The sequence below is a fragment of the Vicugna pacos genome, chromosome 29 (genome assembly GCF_048564905.1).
Source record: "Vicugna pacos chromosome 29, VicPac4, whole genome shotgun sequence".
NCBI lineage: Eukaryota > Metazoa > Chordata > Mammalia > Artiodactyla > Camelidae > Vicugna > Vicugna pacos.
The window spans coordinates 8,671,440-8,694,693 of NC_133015.1; the positions used below are offsets into that span (position 1 = coordinate 8,671,440).

Genomic DNA, 23,254 nt, shown 5'->3' on the forward strand with positions numbered 1-23,254 from the left:
AGTTTAATGGATTCTGATTATACACACTGAAAACTCCCTAACTCTTCAGATCACTTTAAATTACAAAATTTCAAGGCAACAAGGTTTAAGCTGAAGCATAATTGGACTCCTAATACTTGGGAAGACAGATTCAAAATTTTAAACTAAATAGAAATGTGGAAAAGGTGAAGCAACATAATGTGGATTTAGCAGAAAGGTTCTGCACGTGTTCCCCAGCTACAACGCTGCTAAGAAAACCCTGCTTGTAGATTACTGGAAGATGACAGATAACATAGGAGAAAGGGTATTCCTATACGGGATGAAGCAATGAAAATTGGAAAAGTGACTCATTGCCTCTAAATGGGATTTATTTCAGTTCCCTTTTATTTTTATATCTTTTAGTTCAGTGCAAGAAAATATAATCTGACTTCTGGATGTTTAATTCTTTGGAACAGTCTAGAGAAGATTTTATTCTCTAGTGTCTTGCAGATAGGTAAAGCAACCAGAGGTTTTAACCTACAGAGCTACTAGGTAGAAAGGGAGAGACATGCTGAAGGTATTAAGAATGGAGTTACTTGATAGTGAGCTTCAGGGAGTCCCTTAAAATTAAATTAGTGCTTCCCAAAGCTCCAAAGGCAAGACAGTGACAACATAATTATAGTTTAGCAATAAGAATGGGTTCTAAATTTGGTGTTTGCCAGAAGATACCTTTCTCCTTTGGGCTCAATCTGATTGAAAAATATCCGGATTGAGGTACTTTGTGAAAGAATCCACCTTCAATTTTTTTTCTTTTGTTCTAGAGTAGAGAACTTCTTGATTCTGAGGGAAAAGAAAATCTGAAATATGTGAACTAATTCATCCCCACCCACCCCCCTGCCAAATGCAGGACACACATGTAAACATACGAAAGGTAATAGATTTTCTTTCACTTATCAATTTCTTGCTTTTCTGTGATTTCTTCCTTGTCTTGTTTCTCACCTCAGTGAGGACATTCAGTAAGAGAAATGCAAAATTAAAAAGCAAAAAGTTCTCATTTACAGTACAGTAGCGATCTTAGTCTTAAAAAAAAAAAAGTTTAGCTGGAGAGGAGGGAGAAAGCGGAAGTGTGAGCACGGGCTTTCTAGTTGCAAATGTGTACCGGTTTGCTCACCCATCATCTCCCCCGCCAGGAAGAATGTATTTTCGGTATGACTGTGCTGAGCCAAGCACTCACCTTGCGCAGAAGCTTTGGTGCGGACATGGGAGCACTTGGGAGCAATGGCTAATTCTCTAGGGAGCTGGGGATGGTATTTGCCTTTTTAGAGGCGTTTCCCTCTGTGGACGTAAGATGCGGTCCCTTGGAACCCTCGCTCCTGCTGCTCTGCTCCTGCGTTGCTGGCTGCTTGGCCACTCTCTGCCGGACGGTAAGCAGAGAGCTGCGCAAGGGCGCCACTTCTGTACTCAGAGCGGCGATGGCCGCGGGAGCGCCCTCGTGTCCCCTGCCGCGAAGTCGCCGAGCGCGCTCCCCGGGGGCACCGGCTGCCACGCCCCCCGCGGATGAACGCGGCACTCGCGCGGCGTGGGCCTGTGGACGGCCTTCCCCACCCCTGCCGCTCACAGGGGAAGTCAGCCTCGGCGCGTCTGTGTCTGGAAACCAACACCGCAGCCCCGCTTCGAACAAGGTGGAGCGGTGGATGGCAACCCCTGGGGAGACGGCGGCGAGGGAGGCGAGGTGTGGGGCCCGCCGATCTCCGGCGGCAGCTCTAACCCGTGTGGAGAAGCCAGCTCAGCACTGTCTGCCCTGCGCGCTCTCAGGCGCCGAGGTCGAGCTTCGCACTTTAGGGACCAGTAAACAGACACGCCTGAGCTGAGAGCTTGGGTGGAAGCGGGAGACAAGAGGAGAGGCTCCATCCACGTGGAGAGGCTGCTCCATCTTTGTCTGTTTGCCTTTCCTCCTGTTACCCGACCCTTAACATGTCCTTAGTGCCCATTAGATGTTTGTTGAATGGATAAGTAAATATTGTGGGATGAAACGGTTGTTTCTGCTTTAGTCACTTTCATAATGAAGTTATTGTCCACAATGGGACTGTAAGCATTTGGTCTAGTTCTTGTCATCCGCAGTCCTGTTATTTCTATGACCAAATCGTCTAACCGTTTTACTAATCATTCAGCCCGGATGGTCAGACAGAAACCTAGCTGATAAAAATAACTGTAGGTCAAGTAACGCGGTGGATGTTTTGTATTTCTGACGACGTAATATTCAGTCTCAGAAAAGGTAATCTGTGGACATGGGGCGATTAGCCAACACCCCCACCCTCCTCCACTGGGAATCTTCTGGAGTCCGTGACTGAACTATCCGTGGTCTGATGGCTCAGACAGAGCCATTATTCCTTTGTGTGAGAGGAGACTTCCGAGATGAAAGCAGAGGAGGAAGGGAAAAACTGTCTTTGAACAAAATAACGGGGAGGTCTTATTCTCGGAGGGAAGAGGAAAACCCTGCAAATGGGGAAAAAGCACTCTCCTCTTTAGAGATCAGACTCCCTTTTCTTAGGTGATTTTAGAGGAACGTGATGGCAGCCGTTACTGGTAAAGAGCTTCTGCTGGCTTCTGCTTACAAGTGCACAGCCCACGGTTTTCCCTCAGAATCAGCAGAAGCCTGGGCAAGAGAAAACTTCCATTAACATTTTGCTGACGTTTGAATTGGCAGAGTTTGCAATAAGCAAGATGAGGTGAAGACATCATTAGACTTGCTTGCTATGTGGGAGAGGTAGAATTTTCCTGGATGTGGAGGGGGTTCTGGGGAAAGGCGAGCTTTCCAAGGGAAGAGGGTGTCACAGGGTTTCTGGGAAAAGGGATTAAGACTACTGGGGAGATAAGTTTAGGGAACAAGGGAATTCTTGTGTGTGTATGTGTGTGTGTGTGTGTGTGTGTGTGTCAGTGGTGGGGGGGTGTTTCTAGGGGTCTGGATGGAGAAACTGTATTTTCAAGGAAATACAATAATTATATTAGGTTAGGACTCCTGGTCCTTGGTTGTACTCCTTTAGGATATTCAGACATCTGTTGGATCTCAAGGGCAGGGGCCCCTTGTCCCTTTGGCCTTGTGGGTTACCAGGCAGAGGATGCTGACTGGCAAATAACCCCAGAGATCTGGTAAACCCGTTCTTTTTCCTTCTCCTCCCAAGACAGACTATAATGTGCATTGATCCTTCCTTTAAGATAAAAAGGGGGTTCTTTGCACATTCTAGTACATAGAAACCCATGTTTTATGGGCCAGTGTGATCCTACAAATCAGAATTTTTATAGCTTGTTGTTTTAAAGCAGCTGAAACTCGAAGAGAGCATTAGCCTTTCTTTTTCCATCTAAGTTACACCCTTAAATGACATTCCTAAAAGAGAATTTAAAACATCCTACAATATAATGTAAGAAGGTAAAATTAGAAAAATTAAAAAAACTATATCTGCAAGCTGTTAGAATTTCATTAAGCAAACGTCTGTTTACTTTAGACTTGCCTTCATTTCATGTATATTGGGTATGTGGCCTTATTTTCCCAGGCCGTTTTAGCATGCATTTGGTGTCCATTTAAGCCAGTATGTTTCTTTGCTTGTATTTGGTGCTTTTTTTTTTTTAAGTGGAAAGTCACATCTGTTTTACGAATTATATAATTATGTGTGGCATTGCTTGGATAATACAAATTCAATTGATGGGCCCTCATCGATTTGTTATCCTGCCTGTAGAGTGAAAACATGAGGTCAGTCTGTTATTTGAATCTAGTTCCTTCTTACCATTAATCCTCTTTTGTAAGCAATTGATGTTTTCATAGCAACAATATTAAGGTAACTTGCAAGTCAGGGTCGTTCCTCAAAAACTGTATTCATTGTCATCTTTTTAGTTTTTTCATAATCTTGTTTTGTGAATTATGGTTCTTACCCTAAAGTACTAGTTGCTCTTAGGGTTGCACTCACCTTCACAATTTACAGGGAAAATCAGTTGTTAAACTTCTGGAATTTCATTTAATGCAGCTCATGTGGCCAAGTTGGCTCATGAGGGGATGAGCCTGGTACCATTAAGCAGGCTTTTTAATTGTATGAAAAAGACTCCAAAATTTGCAAATCTAATCCTCAATTCCAATCATCTTGAATTTAATTTAGTCAATAATTAAGTAGAAGACTGGGAACAAAATATGTTTCATATATTATTAACTGGGTTGTGTCTCAAAATTAATCTGACAGGAGAAAGGACAGAATTCCACAAAAGTGTGGAATGTCACCTGCCTACTGTGGCCTCACTGTGTCATCCTTTAGTGAAGCAATAACAGAGTCCCATGTGAGACAGATGAAGATACAGCTGCCTTCGCTATTACATGGGACCCAAACACCAGCCTTTTGAACTGTGAACTATGATTTAATTGTTTGAGTGCTGAATGGGAGTGTTTGAGGGGCAGGAAATCTTAGTCATACACACATTCTTCACATAAATTATATGGTATAGGGACAAAAACATGTGTAAGCTGGTAAAAGTACTCTACCAATAAACCACATTTAAATAGTTTTTCGTGATACTGGTGAAATTCTCGTATTTGGAAGGTTGGAAAGTCAGAAGTGGGGGCCAATATAGAACAAAGGATAAAAAAAATTAAAATTATGTTCAGGAAAATGATTTGTAAATCCTAAAGTGATGAACAAATTGCCACTGCCATGATTACTTTGTCTATTTTCTTCCACGATAATCTGCGTACATTCACAGCTCACCGAATCACCTTAACTCAGAGGCAATATTCTCTAGGTGATTTTCATTGCAATCGAATTTTCCAAAAGAGCAAGATGGGGTAGTTACTTTGCATTTTAATAAAATGAAAAGGTTCAAGTCCCTAATGTATTGCATGCAAGATAAGTGAAATTTCTTCGGAAAGTTCATAACTATGATCAAAATGCCATTTGAATAACTAGATAGTTACAACACTACAGGAACTTCTCATTCCTTTGAAAAGGTTCAATTAGGAATCTGACTTTACAAATGATATGTTCCTTTTCTGCTTAAACATTATAAATGTCAGGTGCTACCAAAATTAAAAACCTAGTTTTGTAGAAAAGTATTAACTAATTTTCTTAAAATATATTTTGTTATTATGGAAAATTTCAAGATAACAGAAAAGTTTATAGAAGTCCCACACTTATATCATCAAGCTCCAATGATTCTTGACATTCAAGAGGTCAGAATTTCAATAGTAAAAGACTATAAATCTCAGATAATTTTTTATTGTTATGAGTCAGATACACTTGTAGATTTTATATTATATAATTTATATATAAATGACCATATATAGATAAGGATATAAAATAAATAACCAGAAATGGTGACATTAAAGCCTGGTCCCTATACATGCGGTCGACATCTTGGGATAGCCATCAGTTCCTCTTGAACTCCTATTATGGAGAGCTAGTTTCTGGCATCTTTTTTGATCCTGCCCTAAAGAAAACCTTTCCCTCAACTTCAAAAAATTTGTGTCTACTGAGTCCCTCTGAAAGAATAACTTTCAGAATTCTCCCTCCCTATACATTTACCAAGAGAACCTCTTTACACTCTGTAATATAGCTTAGTTCTGCCAACTGAAAATTGTCACTTGCTGTCTCCCTCTACAGGGATGAAGTCATGAGCCACTGCAGTCGCTGACCTTCAACACACCCTGAAAGGAGTTCAGGGCGGAGGTCGGGAATGAGGCACCCTATGCTCTGGGAAAAACTGGCGAAACAGGATGGACCTGAACTAATCAAGTGAACCCTTAAAAGAGGTAAAGAGATTCAAGGTGAGGGAGATTCTCAAGCTTGACCTTGAAGGAGCAAACTGCCATGTTGTGGAGAGGGCCATGTGGTGGGGAATAGTAAGTAGCCTCCAGGAGTTGAGAGCTTCCCGAGTTGATAGCCAGCAAGGTAGCAGGAACCTTGGTCCTACAACCACAAGGAATCACATGCTGGCCAAAACTTGAATGAGTTTGGAAAAGGATCCTGAGCTCTAGGTGAGCCCACAGCTCCACTCACCACCTGGTTTGCAGCCTGGCAAGACCCTGAGCAGAGAACCTACTTACGACCATTTCCAGCCTTCTCAGACTGTGAAGTAAGAAGCAGATTATTAAAAAATACTGAATGTGTGTTAATTTGTCACACAGCAACAGAAAGTGAATATATCTACTACACGAATTTTACTGTGAATTTTAAATCAACAGTATTTGAAGCCAATTAAAACTGAATGTAAAATTTTGATGTTATGGCCATAGGTTTGGCCAACTTTAATCAAGATTGAAAAGTTTAACAAGAGATTATTCCATATCTGATGAACTCGTCAGCTTAAAATTAAATCTGAAATCTGAAACCAGCTACATTTGAGTTATTTTTGGAAATTTCTGAATCACTTAAAATGTGATTTTAGAGAATTTATTTAAGTGACTTTCTTTAAAAGCTTTTATTCCAAAATGTGTAAATGAAACTCCACAGACCATATGTTTTATGTTTGCTAAATACTGGAGCAGATTTCTGAGTATCTAGCTTGCTAGATATTGGGATTTCAGAACATTTTATGCATCAGAAAAAAAATTCCTTTGCAATACCTTTTATTCACTAAGCCTGTGTAAATCAGAATCAGTGGAAACCTAAAAAGAATAAGATGTATGTCTCTTCTTGATGGGTGAATACCACAGATCTATTTCAACCTAGACAATGGGTATTTTCAGAGCGGCATTGAAATCAGTAAAACTAATTAATGTTTGACCATGTGAGAAGATGAACTCTTACTCTTCTGTTGACTTTTTGACTTCAAAGCTTTTTGTTTTGCCATGTGCTGCCTGTTTTTCATTCTTATTTATATTTCATGATATTGAAATTGTCATATTTTTCAAACTAATTGCAGTGCTTCATTTTACGTCTTTTCCAGGAGATCATAACAGTAGATGAATATATACTAGATTTAAATCTTTTTGGATGACTCAGCAGAGAAGTGAATTTGAAATGTAATGGTAGCCCTTCTAATCTGAACTATGGCACTATAATTTAGAAACTTTTCTTCTTCAAAAACACTAACTTGGTAAGAGATTGTTGGTTATTCACCTTCATCATGCCACATGCTTTTTTCCCTCCTTTTGCAAATGTCCTTCTGTTAAAAGGCCCATACATTCAGCAGCCTTCAAAGTGATTTTATCCATTTTTTAACTTCAAAGTAAACGTTTGAAATAACAAGCGAAGAAGAAAAGTGCTAACATAGAGAGGACAGGATTGTGAATGATTGAGCTTGACAATATGACGGTTGATTAGCTCTGATGTTTTTATGCATTTGGAAAAAAATGCAGTGGCTCAGATTGCTTTTATGATCTGCTGTTTTAAGTCAACAATGGCAATGTGTCTTTGAAGGAATATTTTCTCCCACTCACTTCCATTGTCTTAGACTCCTGAGGAACGCATGTAAGACTGATTTGTGACTTTATAAGCTGCAAGGGTCTTATTGCAAAGGAAATTGATTAAGCCTCCCCCCCACCTTAAGCTGCTTTCTCTCCAAAAGCTCTCAGAAATGGAATATTTATTGAAGCTGCCAGTGGGTTCTATTAGTCGGACTGTGCCTCGTGGTTTACTAATGAGGCTAGGCTGTGTTTGCTGTCACTAATGATGATTTGAAAGAATGCTTTAATTATCCCTTTGCATTGATCGTGGTTGCTTTTCTCATGGCTTTAGCAGTAACTGTGTTGTACGAGATCTTTCTTTTTGGAGTTTTTCTGTGCTACTTGACATTTTGTTGATGATGGCCATTCTGTGTTGGCAGAAAAATAAATTAGCATTCCTGTTTGTGATTTGGGGGAAGATGATTTATAGGGTTTTACATTTAGTTCAACTCCTCCTTCCCTCAACATATTGTGAGTAAACACCCAGGAGACTGCAGAGGTTGCTAAGATTCTCTTTTGCAAGGAAAAGCATCATCCTGGATCATGTCTGTGTGCATCTAATAATGGCAATGTTCCTCCTTTGATTTGGCGTTTAGGCTGTTTCTTTTTGTAAATATCTTGTATCAGACAGCCTGATGTGTAACCAGATTAACCCCTTCTTAGAGCTGTTAGATGTTATTTCAGTCCCTATACTTGAAGGTGCTTCTTCCTTTGTTTGCTTGTTGTTTCTAACTCAGATGTATTTGGCAGAAAGCTAAAGTCTTTTGAGCACCCCCAGAGTCTGAGTCACCTCAGGCTTTGGCCATATTCTAGTGGAATGACTTCGGTAGAGCAGATGTTTCAATGGTCTTCACTCAATTATGTTTCACCAGGGATCGTATCTTCTTGCATGGTGTAGTAAAAAGCATACGGGCTTTGGAATAGATAGACCAGAGTCAAAAAGCATCCTTTACCAGCCCTGCTTGTGTGACCTTGAGGAGATTAAGCTTGCTGAGCTGTAGGTTCCTGTCTATAAAATATACATATTACCTACCCTTCAGGCTTCTTATGACGATTAAAGATTACTATAAGTAAAATATGTGTAATGTGACATATAGATATCATATACATATAATATATACACATATAATATATGTAAATATTATTCATGATGCATAGTCAGCCCTCAAATGTACATTGTCTTCAAGAGTATGTTCTTCTTTTTCCTATGCTTTCAAAAAAAAAAACAGTAACAAAAATCATCGTATACAACTTTATAGAAATTATCTAATGCACAAGTAAATGGTAGGTGCTCACCTACTCTAGTTCTTGATAGAATAAATGTAAACAAATTGTAATGTTGCAGTTTCTATGAGTAGTCAGAGCCTTATTACCACTGTGGATTGATTTATGGCATCATACTTTTCTTTAGGATGAATAGAATGCTGAAGATGTATGCAACTGAAACATTTCATTCTTTTTAATCTCCCAGAAGAGACAGAATGATTTGCCCTTTACTGTTTACTTTAATATTTTAAACTATTCCACCGAAAGTTCTATTGATGGTCATTTATAAAGAGCCATGAGCAATGGGGATGAGACATCTGGAGAGTGAATGTCAGTCCCAGATGATTAAAAAGTGAATTCCCAAACAAGTTACAAGTTAAGTTTTTATTACACAGCATTACTTCTAGTCTTGTAGAATACTTCAAATTTCCTAAGTGTTTATTATTTAATAATAAGTATCCATGCATTATACTATATGGTGTGTCCTTTAAAAATAAATAAGAGTCCAGGAATGATTCAAAGGCATATTGTCACAAACACATGTATGCAAGAGGGGAAAGAGATTTGGAGAGGATGAAGGATGAATGGAGGAAAGACACATAGACTTCTCTTCTGAAGCAGTGAACTCAAGATGGAGAGCGTGGGTAAAGCGTGAGGAGAGGGGACACTGTGAAGTCTATTAGATCAGGGGGTGGAATTGATGTGCAGGCTCTTGTCAGCCAGGCACAAGGGTAGGGATGCCAGCCCCCCTTTCCTGCCACAGTCAGCGAGTCATTTCAATAGTGTCTGCATTTGACAGAAGGCATTTTGAAAACATGGGGACTATGCAGGATGAACATTGGAATATAAAGGAGAATTTGTACCCTCTGACCAGGAATCTAGAAAGTGTCTTGAGGATAGCAACACAGGGAAACTTTGGGAAGCAGACGATTTCAAGGTCTAGTCAGCCAAGAGTTGCTGGTTCCTGTCCTCATGGTGATTTCTGGGTCCTGTATAGTGATTAATAAGCAAATTAAAGTACTTATACCTTTGGAGGACATATTAATTCAATGGATCTTGGTCCAAACTTCTTAAAATTTAGAAATATTAAGGTTCTTTTAAGTTTCTTTTCAAAAGAGGTGGATAAAGTAGTAATAAATCAGAAAAGGAAATCTCTACCATGCCAAACGCAGGAATAACATATTTATTTGGACAAAGGTAGGCATGGAATTCCTCATCACATTCACATTCAAGGTCGATCTGAAGTTAAAGTGGAGCTATTCAGGTAGTGTCCTCTCTGTGGAATGCTTTCTGTTAGCAGAAACTTTGAACATCGTTTTTCATGCCTTAACGCTACTTGAAGGGAGGCACTGTGTATAACCCATCCACCTCCACCTGCTGCCTCATCTGTCAGGCCACTCACGGTGCCCTGCAACGATGCTAGGTGCTCAGTCACATAACGTGAAGAAGAGCCCAGTGGGGAGAGAGTGCAGAATCAGAGCAGTTATTTAAACACACCCATTCTAAATCAACAGCTTCATTTTTGGAATTAAAAGAGCAGTTTCTTTTAAAACAAAAATGGTTTTATTTCTTTTCTTTGGTGGGGGAGGGAGGTAATTAGGTTTATTTACACACACACACACATACACACACACACACACACACACACACATATATATATATATATATATTTTTTTTTAATGGAGGCACTGGGGATTGAACCCGGACCTCATGCCGGCTAAGCACACACTCTACCACTGAGCTACACCCTCCCCCAAAAGAGCAGTTTCTATTTTATAAAGTAAAGGAGGACAAAAGAAGAGAAACCCACTTGTTTGGGTCCCTGTGGTCAGAACAACACGTGTAGTACATCCTCCTGTTCTCCAGCCTCAGGCCTCGGTATTTATGACTTTGGAGAGAAGGAGCCAGGAGGACCTGTTAGAGTTTTCATACCTGTTAACACAGGAAGAGGTGTTGACGTGGGTCTCTTTATTTTATTTTGAAATTTTATTTATGATTTATTTTAGGTAGCCTATTTTTTACTGAAGTTAACTGACTCCCAATATTACATTAGTTTCAGGTGTACGACATAGTGATTTGCTATTCTCATACATTACAAAAGTATCACCACGATAAGTTTAGTTGACTGTCACCATATGAAGCTATTACCAAATTATTGACTACATTACCTGTGCTGTACAGTTCATCCTTGTGACTTATTTATTTTATAGCTGGAAGTTTGTGCCTTCTTTTTAGATCCTCTTGTCACCTGATGATTTCTGGATCTTCCAAGCTATTTGCATCATGGAGGAAATGAAAGAGACGTGTTGGGTGTCACCCTTGTCTCCAGAAGTTGGTAAAATTCCAACTGCCTGGCTCTGCCCTGTTGATTTAGCACAGAGGCTTTGTAGTCTTTTTCTTCCGCTCTGTTAATGCCAGAGATGAGAGCTGAATTAAAGATTTGCTCAGCTTCTCACCTAGAACTTGTGCTACAACTGGTAAATAGCCCCAGATTTGACAGTACATCCATCGTTGTTGTTAGTAATTCTCAGAGCTTCCAGTTTTATTTATTTGCTTCCACAATTTATTTGCTTTCCAAAAATTTGTCTGACAAATCTTGTTTTTTTTCTTCAAGTTTTCTCAATGGGAACTTTTGTAGTTTAATGTATACCCTCCAAAATCTACTCATCAGATTCTCTTGACCCTCTTTGTATTTGTCCTATATGATCTTTAGCCTGACAGATGCATTTGATGCATAAAAGAATATTCCAAAAGTGAATATTCATTGGTTCCATTTTCACTTACCTCAGGTTAATGCTTGTTTATATTTTAAAACATCACCCAATTCCAATTAATATTAGACATCAGGAGGATATGCAAATAGCATAAGCACTGATTCATCTTTGAAGTATGAAAACAAAGCTACTTAAAATTCATTATATCCTGCTAAAAATAATTTTGAATAAATTAAGAATTTTCAAAAGCTGTTCCACCCTAACATTTCCCCCCAGAATTTCAAAATGAATATATCTTTCGTTAGCAAAAAAGGGATTCTCTTGGCCCCACCAGGGAGCTGATGCAGTAAGCCGAAGGGGCTACAGAGCCACTTAATGCCTGTATCAGTCACTGATGGGATAGCTCAACCCAAAGACATTTACATTCATCTTCCTTGTTATCAGAACTCCGGTTTTATTCGGACGTTGAGGAAATATGGATTTTAGGGAGTGAAGTTTATTTGCTGAGCCAAATATGTTTTCCATTGTCTTTCCTAGAGTTCCATGTTGTGAAACTCTGACCAATCACAGGTTAGGGGAAGTTTCTTAGGGAAGTTGTCTTTACTCTTATAAAGATACTCAGGACAGTAGGTGTCCCTTTTTCTCCTTGCGTTTTGACTTTGTGGTGTCGGGACGCAATGCTTGGAGATACTGTGGTCATTCTCATACAGTGAGTAGTGAAGCCTGCAGTTGTCAAACAGAGCGATCTTGATATTAAAATGCTGATTTAACTGATGCTCTATTTTGGGACTTATTATGTGAGATAATAAATTTATCTTATTATATACAAAAGCAGTAAGCCAGCTTTACTCAGTTATAATCTACATACAATAAACTATACATTAAGGTCTACAGTTTGACAAGTTTTGGCAACTGTACTTACCTATGAAATGACACAATTAATATAATAGACATTTCTACTCTCCGCAAAGTTTTCTGATGTACCTGTTTTTGAATGAAGACAATTTAAATTATTTTATTAAAATAATAATAATTCTCTATCTTGCTTGATTACACTGACTACAGTATCTACTACAGTGATGGACAGAGTGGTGAAAGCTGGCATCTCCTCCTTGTTCTCATCTATGCATTTAGTCTTCTACCATTAAGTATGATGTGAGATACAATTTTTTGTAGATAGTTTTATTTGAGGAAGTTTTCTTCTATTCCTACTTTGTTGAGAGATTTTGTTAGGGATCAATGTTAGATTTCATCAAATATTTTTTTATATCTATTGAGATAGTCGTATGTTTTTTCTTTCTTTAATTTGTTAATACAGTGTATTATGGTGATTGATTTTTGACTTTTTAACAAATGTTGCATTTCTAAAGTAAAGCTAACTTGTTCATGGTAACTTTTTCTTTTTTATATAATGATGGATTCAATTTGACAATGTTTTGTTAAGGAATTACCATCTAAGCTCATGAGGGATTTTGGTTTATAGTTTTGTTTTGTTTTAAGGTCTTTATCTGGTTTTGATATAAAAGTAATGGTATTATGAATTGAGTTAGTAACTGTTCCTTCCTCTTCAGTCTTCTGGGAAAAAGTCATTTTATTGTTTTTCTGTTTCCTATTTTATTTCTTTCTGCTACTATTTTTATTATTTCCTTCCTTCTACTTACTTTAATTTTTATTTGTCTCTTTTTTCCTAGTTTCTTGTGATGAAAGCTGAAATAATTGATTTGAGATCTTTTGGAATCTTAGTTTTATTTCCTTTTAAGTATTGCTTTAGTTGCATCCCACTAATTTTGAATTGCTATAATTTTATTTTTATTTAGCTCAAATTTTTTTCCAAGTGTAGATTTGAAAATGTGCAATTTTATTTCAAATATTTGGAGCTCTTCCAGGTAAGTTACTGTTATTGATTTAAAATTAAATTCTAATGTGGTCAGATACATGCTTGATATGATTCAGTTCCCTTTAAGTGTGTTCAAACGTGTTTGTGTCACAGTATATGATGTATGCAGATGAACGCTCTGTGTGCACTTAAATACATCATCTATTGTTGGATGAGTGTCCTACGACTGTCATTTAGGACAAAGTTGGTCAAGTCGTCTCTATATGGATATCCTGTCTACTTGTTGTATTAATTATTAAGAAAGGAATGTTAAAATTTCAGACTATTATTCAACTTTGTCATTTAAAATGAAATCAGTCTCATTATAGGCTATTATAAAGTACTGAATATGGTTCCCTGTGCTATTCAGTAGGACTTTGTTGTTTAATAAGCTTCATTCCTAATGCATACAAGGAAGTTGGAGGTTTAGGAAACTTTGTTCTCTCATCAAATCCGGGCTTTTGAGACTCTTTAAAACTAGACATTCCCTTCTCTTACAGCCTGGAGAATAAAGTCTCACCTCTTTAACCTGGAATTCAACATCTTTCACAATTTGACTTCCAACCTGTCTTTCTGTTTTCAAAGTCTCTGTCTCCCAAAGGACTTGATGCTTTATTCCTGCTTATACCACTTACCTGAGCTTAAATGCCCTTCTCCCCTCACTCTCCTCATCTGCTCACAATTCCCTCCTCGGAGAAGCTATTTCTGGTTTTTTTCTCTTCGCCTTTCTCGCCTGTTTCGCTTTGTACTCGATCAGTTTCGCCATCTCTTCCATCATTTTATTTTTCTTTCTCAGCCCTGCTGTGGGTGTTGGCAGTTTTCTGGGTTTCATTCTTTGCCGTCTCCTCTTGTCTTGTGGGCTTTCTTCGGCTGGTTGTGCCTGCCCCTTGCTCTCAACCCCTGCCTCGTGCTGATGCTCCCACAGCTGCAGCTCCACCCCTAATAACTCTTTTGAGGCAGATGTTTCTTTAATGGAGCCCTCTAACCTCTCCCGCAGGCATCGCAGACTGCTGGCCTTCAACGCTGAGCTCAAAGAAATGGGAGATGGAAAGCTGTCGTTCTCATAGTCTTAACACTTTAAGCCAATTCTGTTGTTTCAAGATGAAGAAATCTTCAAGAATAATGAAGAATTTAGAATGTAGGGAATTCAGATTTATGAGCATTAAATGTTAATTTACCCTAGGGGAAAGTCAACAGATGCATGGAGGTATAAAATTCATCCCATTTGCCCAAGCATTGGAAGGAGTAACACTGTCACTCTTTCATGTTCTGTTTCATTTTTATTCCCTAAAAACATGTTTTGTCTTGATTATAAATGTAATAAATGCTTATTACCAAATAATTGGCCTATTTAAAGAAACTATATAGAGAAAAATTAAAGTGGCTCCTAAGTTCACCATCCAGTAATAATGAGGTAAATTTTTAAATTATATTTCATTATAATCTTTTTTCTATGAATATATATTTAATGTATCTATTTGATCTACCTGTTTATTTATTTACCTCTTTATATTTAGATAAAATTACCATAATACTAAGTACAGTTCTGTGTTTGCTGTTTTCACTTAATATTATATAGGGAATATTTTTATGTCATTAAAATTTCTAGCAGTTATCACTTTTAGTGACTGTAATGTGTCCCATTATCTGAATAGAATATAGTTTATCTCATTACTCTCCCTTAATTGGTACTCTAGATATTTCAATTTTTATTTTTATGTTTTAAAGACTGCAAGTCCAGAGGAGAGGGCAAATAACCCAACTCTGAAAACTGACAAGACTTCGAGAGATGCTGAGAAAGGAAAACGACATGATGGAGAAAATTGCTCTTTGATGAGCACCTTTTATCTACATCTTTTATCTCCTGTCTGGTTATTTTCTTCAAATAAAGTCCTAGAAATTGCTGTGACTAAAGTTGGGATTCGTTTTCTTTGCCTCAACTAACTAGCTAAGATCCAGTCTTTCTTGTTCGGCCTGATCTGGGATTAATCAGGAACGTAGCATCAATGGCTTAAATCCAGCAGACCTTTTTACTATAGCTTTTCTTTCTCAAAAAAAAAATCGATAACTTGTCTTTGTAAACTACTTCTAAAAAACTTGTCTTTGTATCTTGGAGACTTTTCCAGAAGCATATACATTTTCAAGTGTCCTTTCTTCGGATTCCTCCAACAAGATCGCAGTAACTCCTCCCATCTCCTGCCTTGGAGGGATGTTCAGGGTTCTAACAGATGAGGCCAGAGGACAAAGCCAATGTTTAAGGGAGGGACAGCGCAAGTATTCTCCTTGGTTCTCTAAAGAGAATCAAATCTTTGAGTACACAACCACTTATTGAATGTTTTAGGCATTACACAATGTTTTAGATACCTGTGCATTTTAGACAGAAGATGTAAATGTAGTTCATTAGGCTCAGGTTTTTTTCCTCCATCATAAGTGATACTCAAACACATCTTGAAGCCAGCTAAGTTTGCTTCTTTTAAGAGAAGTAATTGGTCATTGTAATGGCCTGCCCATCTGTGTCCTCCCCAAATGTATATGTTGATGTGTTAACTCCCAGTGTGGTTGTATTGGAGATGGGGCCTCTAGGGAAGTCATTCAGTTTAAATGAGATCAGAAGGGTGAGACTTCAGTCCCATAGGATTAGTGTTCTTATAAAAAGAGACACTTAGGAGCATTCTCTTTCTCTTTCTCTCTCTCTCTCTCTCTCCTCCTCCTCCTCTCTCCACCTGCACAGAGTAAAGGCCATGTGAGGACAAAGCGGAAAGCTGGCTGTCTACAAGCCAGGAAGAGCTCTCGCACCAGAAACCAGTCATGCTGCCACCCTGATCTCACTCTTCCTGCCTCCAGAGCTGTGAGAAAGTAAGTTTCTGATTAAGCCACCCACTCTGTTGTATTTTGTTATGGCAGCCTAAGGAGATTAATAGTTATTAACCTAGTGTCAGACAGAACCTCAGAGACAACATAAAGTTTCACTGTTGAACACCAAATGGAGAACATGCATAAAAATATAAAAAAAAAGGCTTGGCCTCTCATGTGTGGAAATACGACCCAGTTAAATAAATGGAAAAGAGCAATAGGACGTATGTTTTAACTGAGTTTTTTTTCAAACTTTAGTGATTAAAATGAATTGTGGAGCTTTTTGAAAAAGCAAATTCTTGAAACTCAAGCCCAGCTGAGATGGGGTCTCTGTGCTTTGTTTTTTATTTTAAGAAAGTGTCCCACGTAATTCTGAAGATTAATTTGGTTTTGGAACCATTAATCTAAGTATTACATTGTTTACTTTTTACTGCTTCTTCAAGAAAGATACTGTTTATTTTATACCCATCATAAAATGAATATATCAACATAGCACAGTGGCCAACTCACTCACTACTGAGCCAACCGTCTTCTCTTATAATTAAGAAGGAATTTAATGAAAACTTGTGCTCATACTGTATTTTTATCCCTTCATTCGTTTTAAATTCTCTTTTTAGGAAACTTGTCTCGAAGGATGACTCATCTTTTATCCAGCTTCAAAAGAAAACATTTTAGTCTTGGTATTTCATTTCCAAGGTAAGGTTTGATTGCTTTAGAGAATCAAAAACAATAGGTTCATTTTTCCTTACAGGAATATTTCAAATAACAGAACTTGAATTCATTTTCAGTCTCTTCTGTGTTAGCCTTTGTTCTATCTTAAAAGAAAAATTTCTTTTCTCTCTTTTATTCCTTTTCCCTCTCCTCACCGCCTCCAACCATTTTCATAGCTCTCTAATTTTTATGTGATTTTATTTTTTTTAGTTTGGAATTTGATCAAAGCTATTAAAAAGGAGCAGATGCTTCCTGGAAAATACTGTTGTACCTTTGTTTTAGAGATTGTTCTGTATTAACATCACGGATCTCTGTATTTCTCTGACTCTACCATTGTATGTCTTAGTTTGATTCAAAATCAACTAATATTGACTCTTTTAACACTTAAAAAAATTACTGTGCTGCTAATATTATTATCTGTTGTTCTGAATCACGTAAAATTGCTATGTTTGAAGGTTAAAGAAATCAATTCAGTATTGGCAATTTAATATGATCCAGCCTAATATCCTTGGTGACTGAATAAACTGAATCTCAGGTAGATTAAATGACTTTACTCAAGGTTACTGAAATGTAAAAGACAAAATTAGTTTCAATGTGCTATTTCCCCTCAATCATAGTTGGTTCTCTTTTAAAGAAAAGTATTTTCCAACATCTGCAAACTTTTTTCTTTTTTTTCCCCCAAATCAAAAACAATTAGTTCTTAAGTTGTGTTCTTTAATGTATACCTCACATGCCTACAATTCTGCTTCACAGAGGGTACAAGCTGCATTTGTATTATTTTAACATCAAGCAATTCTATGTTGCTCTGTATATGTGCATGGTTATGTGTGAACATACTTTCTAAGTGAGAAATAACCATTGTCATTTATAGAACTTAATATTACAATATGAAAAATTTCTGGATTGGACTATTTTTTGCATTACATTGAAAAAAACCTAATATATAAAACATAAAAGAGATCATGTTATTTTATGTGATACCTGTTATGTCTAGCAGATATCGCAAATAATCAGACCAAATGGAAAGTGGTCATAGCACAGGATCCAAGCCCTGGAAACTTGTTCTAATAAGATTGCAAATGATGGAAAACATTCTTACAGCCTTGGAAGGGAGTCTATACCAGAGTGAAGTTCCTGAACTCATAACTGGTGAGGTGGATTTGCCATTTTAATAGCCCAGTTCTTCTAATCTCTCTGTATTCATATCCCTTCCTGTGTAACTTTGCCAGGAACAGGGTGGCCTGCCCCTCCTCTTGATTGCTTCTCCTTGTAGCTTGTCTTGGCCAATAGAATGAAGTAGATGTGAGGGTGTGCAGCTCCAAGCACAGAAGTCCTGAAGCCTTGCACATTTCTGCTGGTGCACTAGAGAAGTGGTTCTCAACTGGGGGAGCAATTTTGCCCCCAAGGGAATTTGGCAATTTCTGGAGACATTATTAGCTGTTATGACTTAGGGGATTCTATTGGCATCTAGTGAGCCGAGGCCAGGGATACTGAACATCTGGTAATGGACATGACAACTCCTCACAAGAAAGAATTATTCAATCTAAAATAGAAATAGTGTTGAATTTGAGAAACTTTGTTCTTTTTATTCCCCATCCTCTTACCACTAGTCTACTTTATTTATTTATTTAGGAGGGCAATTAGGTTTATTTTTATTTATTTATTTACTTATTATTTTTTAACAGAAGTACTGGGGATTGAACCCAGGACCTCACGCATGCTAAGCCTGTGCTCTACCACTGAGCTATACCCTCCCCTGGAGAAACTTTGTCCTTTATGGGCTCTGTCAGACTGTAAGGAGGACATGGCTGGCCTGGCTCTCAGGGCTTAGGAGAAGGATGAGAGACACATGAAGTAGAATTCACCTGCAGGAATACAAGCAAGTCCAGTCAAGATCAACCAACACCCAGCCTTGTGACTTATGAGATTTAATAAATAATTGTTATGTCAAATAACTAAGCCTTGAGATGGTTTGTTATGCAGCAATGGCCAACTGATACAACCTTGCACTAAAGAAAAGCTGAATATTGGATGGCAGGCTCACAAGGCAATATACCATGTTCAACGATTACTAACCCCAAGATTAAAAAACTAACCTATTACAGTTCCTGTCCCTTACCAAAAGCATACATTTTAATTTTTCTGTGAAAATAAAGCAGTTTTAAGATTTGTCTAGTAGATCTATTTCACAAGTTAAAAGATAAAGAATAATAGTATGTTCGCATAAATGAGACCTTCTGTTCTAATTAAGTACTTGCTTTTCGTATAACATATAAAATTCAATTAAATCCATATTTATTAAGTGCCTTCAGTGCCAGGCATCATCATGAGCCCTGTAATTATAAAGAGGAAAGAAACATGCCCCCTGCCTACAATAAGCTCTCCACAGAGCTGATAAATTAAAAATACTGTGTTTATGTATTTTTAACTAGTGTGTATCTTATTGGTTAGGAGAGTCTAACTTAAAATAAATGCTTCTATTTTGGGAGACAGGGTTATAGCTGAAAGCATTCGTCTCTGCTTTTTCTGAGTATTTGCCCTCTCTTCTACTCTCTATTGTTATATTGGGGGCTATTTTTACTTCCCCAACCTTACACATAAATAGAAAATAAGACTAAAAAATACATGTCCAACTGCAAATCAGAAAGGCGCACATATGTACTCATGGAGGTATATTTGGGTAGTCAAAGATTAGTAAACAAGGTCGGTGGAAGAGGACTACACCAGGAAAGAAAGAGTAGAGGGTCCTGATTCCTCAAAGGAGTGGAGAGGGTTGGATTTTTCTATTACAGGTTTTGGGGAGCAAAGTCGAATTGGCTCATTACTAGCTATTCTCCAATATGTATTCCCTGCTCCTCAGTGACCCATTGTCAGTGGACAGACCAGAGTTCCACACTTCTAGGTGCTGTACGTTTTACTGAATAAAAATTGGAGGTCTTGGAAACCTTGAGAGGAGGTGGGAGTGTAAAAAACACTTCACTTCCTGACCAACACAGGAATAATCAGAACTCATTTGGACTTTTCCCATGACCAGATACAGCTGGGGACACTGTGTGTATATGTGTATAAACATTTATGTACACATATATTTCATGCTAATTCGACACTTAAACATTTCTCATCTTTTTGTTTTCAAAATATTACTTGTCAATGGTGTGTATAACCAAGTTTGTGATTTTGCCTACTGATGTCTGAAAATAGATAATCTTAGAAATGTTGTTTTTCTCATATTTATAGTTATCCAACACATTTCTATAACAGCAAGGCAGAATTTCCTGTAACATGCTTTCTATACTTCCCATAACAGAAGCACTGAAAAAGGCTTCAAAGTACAGGGACTGTGCATTTTTCTTGTGGCAACATTAAAAGCTAGTGTGGTGCATACACTGCAGGGTCACTGTCAGTGACCCCCACCTCCTGGTATTTGTGCCCGTAGGAAATACTCTGCAGGAGCAGTTGGACCCTCCACCTGAAATCTGATTCAGAAGTCAAGAATGATGATGCCATACATACACCAGAGTGTACGAAAAGGGGCATTACTACATAATGAGGACTCATCTCAGGCTGGTCTGAAAATGGCCTCACAGAGCAGGGAAAGGATTCCGTCTGGGGGTTGTTACCGTGTTTAGAGGGGAACTGTGGTCAGGGTTCTCAAGTGCAGATAACGCTCGCGGGTGTGAACTTCCCATGGGCTCCAAAGGAAGGACTTTGCTATCAGCGTGCACAGTTATGGACAGAAGGAGAAGAAAGAGGGGGAGGCATACAAGCTGTCTGTGATAAAATATAAAAAATGGAGTCAGGCTATTTATTATCATGCTCCTGTATAATCCTGTCCCCTTGGGTGTGGGTGGGACAGGTGACTTATTTTGAACCAACAAAACATAGAAACTGGTGGGGTGTCACTCTTGTGATTACATTATATTATATGGCAAAGGTAAGGCTATTACTCCCGTGACGATAGCGCATTACCTGTGTACATTATGACTCCGGGCAGACTCACTCTCCTCCCCAGCTGACCTTGAAGAAGCACGCTGTTATGTTGTGAACCACCTATAGAGAGGGTCACGTGGCAGGGAACTGAAGGCAACCTTTAGGAGCCACGGGCTTCGGGCCTCCAGCTCCAAGGAACCGAATTCTGCCAACACCCACAACCATATGAGCTTGGAAGAGAGAACCCTAAGCCTCAGATGAGATTCCAGCCCAGCCGACACCTTGATTGCAGCCTGTGAGACCCTGAAACAAAAGCCTCAGTGTCCAGACTCCTGATCCATGGAAGCTCTGAGATACTTAATGCGTGTTGTTGTTACGATGCCAAGTTTATGGTAATGTATTCCTTGGCGAGAGAGAACTAATATACCAAGGGTGACAACTGTTTCCTAGTGCACTCCCCATGTCTTTTGATATGAGTAAAAGATATCTGATTTGAAAACAAAAAGATACTTCATAAGAATATATTTTTACTTTGTTTGAGTAGATGGCACATAGAATTAAAGCCAAAGGTGGACGGTTTTAAACATAGGGGAGGGTTTCAGAGGAGAATGGAAAGAAAATAACTGTAAGGTTCAGAGAAATTACAAAGCTATTGAAATAAGCATGACACCAGGGGTGACCTGAAGCAGGGTTCAGCCATGGAGACAAGAGCAACATCATGAGAGGGTAATCAATCAGAAATTTTGGTAATTGGATGCTGGTAGTGAAGGAGATAAAGGAATCAGAGGTAACATAGAGGTTTTTGAGACAGGGTGAAGCAGACAATGGAGAAATTGTTGGCAGAAATTAGCAAATCAGAAAGAGGGCTACATCTGGGGAAAATGCCACTTTTAAAAAACATGTTGAATTTAAATTGACCACAAATAAAGTTGGGGGCTCAAGACTAAAATTCACTATTCACAGATTCACCAGAAATGCCCTGAGTACCTTTAAGAGTCTAGCACTGTACTAAACTCTGGGCATAGAAATGATGAGTAATCTCGCTAGTAAGGGGGTTCTTAATTTCTCAGCCTTTAAGATGCTGGCTCTCTCTTTCAGGCAAACGTGCACATGGGTACATTCTACACTCATACAGGATATGAGTTCTGTGACAGAGGTGGGATCATCATGTTGTGAAGCAAAAAATTTAGTGAGAACTCCCTCTCATCCTTCAAGACTCAGTTCAGGTGGAACTGTCACCTTGGTGGAGCATCCCTGACAGCACCTTCCCTGGTCCCCGGTTGCCCCAGAAAAACTCTAGTACAGCACCTGCCCTCTTCTATTGTAACAATTTGTCAATGTATCTAGTTACTGTTTTTTTTCCTTACTAGATTATGAGTTTCCTGAGAGCCAAACAGTCTCATTTCTCTCTCACGTTTGTGTTCCTGGTGCCTAACGCCACACTTGTCACATAGTGTGCACTCAAGGAATGCTTGTTGAGTGTGTCATTAACAAGGGAGACGGACTCTGTCCACGGAAAAAGTTGGAGCCTGAGAACCGTACATATCTTCATCTTCAAGGTGCATCATAAAGCAAGTCTGTCAGTTCTCACTGTACACAATGCAGTCGACCCATTCAGTTTTTGCTTTTTTATAAAAAGTGACTTTAGATGTGTGGAATATCGAATTGGCATTAATATCTAAGGATGCTCATTACCACCTTTGGAGATGTCTTTCCTCGGACACATATAAAGCTGCATAATCTAGAGGCCTTCAAGATTCAGATATCTGGTCTACCACCTTGCAGCCTGGTGGCATTGTCTGTGCCATATCAAGTACACAAAGTTTCAGCGTCTTGAATTGATATGCAGTATGTGGGGCTTGTGGAAATTGGGCAACATAATAGGAAGAATGTCAGAATAAAACCTGAGGGAAACATCTCATGTCCCTCATAGTAGTGAACATCCCTTACCAGGGAAAATAATTACCTTTAGAAGTTAGAAGGTCACTTAAGTCTCCCTTTTCATTTATTCTTTACAATGGAAACTGTAACTTCGGGAGTGCAATATTGTTTTCTCTTCTCTAAATTCCAAAAGACAGATTTTGCAAATCTTTAAATAATGTTTCATTGAGTTACCTTGCCACCAAAAAAAAAAAATGTGTTTCTGTATTTGGATTTAACATTACAGGTTTAAAAAAACAACAACAACAAGATGACTTGAATGTAACATAGCAATATGAGCATATACTAATTCCTGTCTCCATCCACAAATTTCCTGTTTAAAATGGCCGGAAAGTCATCCAGAAATCATAACATGTTTTTCTGCAATTAACATAGAAGGGAATTGAAATACTCCGAAGTCTGATAAGAGGTTAACAATCCTTATTACTGATACCAGGGTGGAGCAAAACTCCGTCAACCTCACTTGCTATCTCTACAAAGGATAATTCTGTCACTGTGTCACGTTTCAGTGCACTGATATGCTCCTGGGGTTTGTGATAATCACCCTAAATGATGACTGAAACAGTGATGCTTATCCCATTC

General features: G+C 38.4%; 2 long non-coding RNA genes across 4 annotated transcripts; both read left to right on the top strand.

Moving 5' to 3' along the window:
* The first annotated feature begins 1,200 nt into the window (after positions 1 to 1,200).
* LOC140690236 (uncharacterized) lies at positions 1,201 to 15,151 on the top strand. Of its 3 annotated transcripts, none has more exons than XR_012065424.1 (4): positions 1,201 to 1,382; positions 5,598 to 5,761; positions 6,883 to 7,032; positions 14,966 to 15,151. It is a non-coding gene; the product is annotated as an uncharacterized lncRNA (long non-coding RNA). The 3 variants fall into 3 exon arrangements; XR_012065422.1 differs by having other exon boundaries at positions 5,598 to 5,746; XR_012065423.1 differs by lacking the exon at positions 1,201 to 1,382 and adding an exon at positions 1,549 to 1,640 and having other exon boundaries at positions 5,598 to 5,746.
* Positions 15,152 to 15,968: 817 nt separating this feature from the next.
* Positions 15,969 to 18,756, top strand: LOC140690235 (uncharacterized). The gene is made up of 4 exons (XR_012065421.1): positions 15,969 to 16,093; positions 16,708 to 16,786; positions 17,799 to 17,950; positions 18,487 to 18,756. It is a non-coding gene; the product is annotated as an uncharacterized lncRNA (long non-coding RNA).
* Positions 18,757 to 23,254: the final 4,498 nt, after the last annotated feature.